The 3902-nt window shown below is 35.4% G+C and overlaps 1 protein-coding gene across 2 annotated transcripts in view; it reads left to right on the forward strand.

Annotated features, from left to right (window-relative positions):
* The first annotated feature begins 2728 nt into the window (after window positions 1-2728).
* LOC135211250 (glucose dehydrogenase [FAD, quinone]-like) overlaps window positions 2729-3902 on the forward strand; it is a 56779-nt gene continuing 55605 nt past the window's right edge. For both annotated transcript variants that reach the window (XM_064244541.1, XM_064244542.1), the window contains exon 1: window positions 2729-2882. The gene's annotated coding sequence lies outside the window, so the exon portion shown is untranslated. The remainder of the gene's footprint in view (window positions 2883-3902) is intronic.

Below are 3902 nucleotides of genomic sequence, written 5' to 3' on the forward strand. Positions count from 1 at the left end.
ATATCTTTAATGGTATTGTTATAAGAGAACACTACATTAACATTAAACGATTTAAATATTGATTTTATGGTTTCAAATCCACGAAAATAAGGTAAGCTAAGTACATTTTTAGGCATTTCTTTTTCATTAATAGCAACATTATAAAACTTTTTGTGAGCTTTTTGATAGCATAAATCAATTAAATGAAGTGGGTAGCAGAGATCGTTTCCTATCTTTTTTATGTATTCTATTTCTTGGTCCAGATATTGTGGACTCGTGATATGCAAAGCGCGTAGGAACATAGAAGAAAAAATGCTCCCGTGTTTTTTTTCAAAATGTACTGTTTTCTGGAAGAACCACTTGTTTACTGCGGGTATCCTTCAAGGTGTGGCTAGCCTCTGGCGGCTCCTCCTTTCTGTAGAGTGAAAATCGCCCTTATGGCTAATCTGGTAGTGTCAGTTTGTAAAATCAGTTTCCCTCAGTAAAGGGTCCGAACAGGACCGAAAGTACTTGGCTTATCTCGCTTTTTTCAATTTTTTCCTCGTACACCCTATTATACATAGCATCACATTTATATACTTCGTGATGAGGTATTATCATATATATATATATATATATATATATATATATATGATATATATGTGTGTGTGTGTGTGTGTGTGTATATTTGACTCTGCATAAGTATCAGTATTAGAACAATTTAATGATCCCATTAATCTTTTACTTTTTGTTTACCTATTGGATAAAGCGACAGAAGTAATTTGATTATTCTTTGTTGTGATAAATGAATTACTCACAACGTATACTATTTTATGTCCACGTTCTTTTTATTATTATCTTTTTTTTCTATCACATTCACCTTTTTTGACCCGTTGTTCTTTCTAGTGTGGGGTTCGGGGTTGCATCCAGTCTCCTTAGGAGTCCACCATTTTTCTAACTGTGTGCGCTGTTTCTAGTAGCATACTCTTCTGCGTGAGTCCTGGAGCTACTTCGACATCTAGTTTTTCCAGGTTCCCTTTTAGGGATCTTGGGATCGTGCCTACAGTTCCTATGGTTGTGGGTACATTTGCCACTGGCATATCCTATATCCTTCTTATTTCTGTTTTCGGGTCTTAATACTTATTATTATTATCTTTTGGAAGAAGACCCTCTTCTAAACAAATTCTGTTGAATAAAATGACAGAATTCAGCGAATTAATCTTATATATTACCTTTTCTATTTTTATTATTACTCGCTTTTCTGGTTCAGCGATACTTCTTAATAATTGGCCAATATTCATACTGGGTATAATGCTGAAAGTGGTATATTATTCAGAACAGGATTTATTAATCAAAAACTGGTATTATCAGTATACTGGTATTATCAGATTACTGGTGTATAGAAAGGCGTTCCATAGGTCCAGGTCAAGCAGGGGTCGTCGTCGGTGTAGGTATCATGCCATAAGCGAGGTCAATGTCAGGCAGGGGTCGTCTCTGTTATTCAGCTGTTATTAATGCTGGCGTAGCTTTGGCTTATTGCGACGTTTCAACCTTCTTGCAGGTCATCATCTTGACTGGTCAGCAGTAGAAGTGGAGACACCATCTCTTCAAAACCTGCAAACAGAAAAAAGAAGGATATGGGATGTGCCAGTGGAAAATGTACCCATAATCATTGGAACACTAGGCACGATCTCAAGATCCCCGAAATGGAACCTGGAAAAACTAGATGCCAAAGTAGCTCCAGGACTCACACAGAAGAGTGTGCTACTAGAAGCAGCGCACATAGTGAGAAAAACCGATAGACTCCTAAGGAGGCAGGATGCAACCCCCCAAAAGAAAAAGCATATTCCTGGGACGGAACCCCACACTTAAAAAAACACCCAGTCGAAAAGGCTGACTGCAATGGATAAAAACACAAATAAATATATAAACAAATAAAATAAAATACATAATAGTGATAATAATAATTAAAATAGCGTGGACATAAAATCATGTACGTTGTAGGAAATTCATTTACCACATCAAAGAATAATTAAATTACTTCTTCCACTTTTTCCAGAAGGGTAAAAAAATTAATGGTATCATTAACTTTGTTTTGATAATAATGATACTAATGCAGAGTAAATTTTTTTCAGTGATTTATGAATAGTAAAGAAGATTATCAGAAAAAAATTAATTTTTCAGAGGAGATGCGATAAATAGTTACTTGAAGTTTTGATAAATCAGAACGTTAAACCGACATCTTTAATTAAAAAGGTCACCGAAACAGCATAGAAGAAGGCGTAGAACAAGAGAGAGAGAGAGAGAGAGAGAGAGAGAGAGAGAGAGAGAGAGAGAGAGAGAGAGAGAGACTCGAGAAAACATCAGCAAAGCCTGGAGATGAAAAACAAAGAATGTTTTAGTGAAACAAAAACGGATCCTGGTTTTATTTTATACTTTTTTTTATCTGCCTCACAGTAAAAAAAAATGTTGGGGGAGGGGGGCTGGTGAGGGGGGAAACATAATGAGAGGGGGGATGGTGAGGGGGGGAACATAATGAAACCATAAGGAAATCCAAACAATACCAGTTGGAGGTATCGTTTTGAAACCGGCTGAGCAGGTATGCAGAGACACTGAGCAAATGGCGTTGTAGCCCTTGAAGACCGTAAACCAACCTAGGAAACCCTCATTTCTATGCGGACAAAGCTCACTGAACTTCAGTCAGAGGAAGGGTATGTACGTACGTCTTCCATGACAGACCGGCTGACCTTGGCAGGGTCACCCATGAAGTTCGCCTCCCAGCGCTGGAGGAAAACCCAAGCATTAGTCAGTTGGAGCTTATTCTGTCTGGTGGTTCGTCCTCTCGACTGAGATGCGAGCAATTAAGTGTCCATCGAAAGGATTTTTCTCGTCAAGTCTTAAGAATTGATTCATCTTATCCGCAGGTATGTTATTTAGTCATTCATGTACACATGACTATATTGTATTCGCAAATATTGAGTCAGTGCCACCAATTAGTACCGAGGTCACCATAACCCAGGAATGCTTTACACCCAGGAGGAATTATAGTTGATAAGTCCCAGGTGCAAATCCAGGACGGGGGTAGGTGCTTCCATCAATTATGATTCACTAAAGAAAAAATATTCTCCAAATCAAAGTGAATTTAATATTACATCATATATATATATATATATATATATATATATATATATATATATATATATATACATATATATAATATATACATAATATATATATATATGTGTGTGTATATATATACGTGTGATGTGTATGATATATATACATATATATATATATATATATATATGATATATATATATATATATATATATACATATATACGTGTGTATGTATTATATATACATACATATATATATTATATATATATATAAGCGAATTCCACAGGAAAATGATAGTCAGAAATCCAAGCGCTTTTGTCTTTACTCAGACATTGTCCAGGAGTTAATGACGTAAAATGGGAGAGAAAGGTCTCAGGTACAACACAAAATCAAGAATACCAGATGGTTAATTCGTCAAAAGGGTAAAAATTAAAAGAGATAATCCACGATTATCGGATATCACACGGTCACAAACCTAAACAGATTGACCCTAACCGAAATTGCAAGTTTCTTTACAGTCCAAAACATGTAAAAACTGAATATATTAATTTTGTTGCTTATATTTATCTACAACTTTTTCCATTATGAAAGCATCAAGCTTAAATAAACCAAGACTTAAATTTAGAACATTTCTATTATTTGACTTGATGAAACAAGATTCAATGATATTCCTTTTAACTGTGTCATTGCATGGGATTAAGGCTCTTGCTTGACTCCAGTTAATAGGATGGTCTAAATCACTCATATGTACGAATAATGCATTCGATATTTGCCCAGTTCTCACAGAATACTGATGCTGTTTGAGACGTTGTGAAAGAGATTTAC

The sequence above is a fragment of the Macrobrachium nipponense genome, chromosome 4 (genome assembly GCF_015104395.2).
Source record: "Macrobrachium nipponense isolate FS-2020 chromosome 4, ASM1510439v2, whole genome shotgun sequence".
Taxonomy (NCBI): Eukaryota; Metazoa; Arthropoda; class Malacostraca; order Decapoda; family Palaemonidae; genus Macrobrachium; species Macrobrachium nipponense.